The following is a 203-nucleotide window of genomic DNA, read 5'->3' on the forward strand; positions in this document are numbered from 1 at the left end:
ACCTTGGCGATTTCATAGCATGAACATTAATCAGGATTAAACTCACTTGGCAGGCTTCTTGGAGAGCAGTTTTTGTTAGGGAAGCTGTGTACTCTCCTTCAGCCCCCGCCCTTGAAGAACACCCACCCTTGAAGAACACCCACCCTTGAAGAACACCCACCCTTGAAGAACACCCACCCTTGAAGAACACCCACCCTTGAAGA

The sequence above is a fragment of the Mus caroli genome, chromosome 1 (assembly GCF_900094665.2).
Source record: "Mus caroli chromosome 1, CAROLI_EIJ_v1.1, whole genome shotgun sequence".
Lineage (NCBI taxonomy): Eukaryota > Metazoa > Chordata > Mammalia > Rodentia > Muridae > Mus > Mus caroli.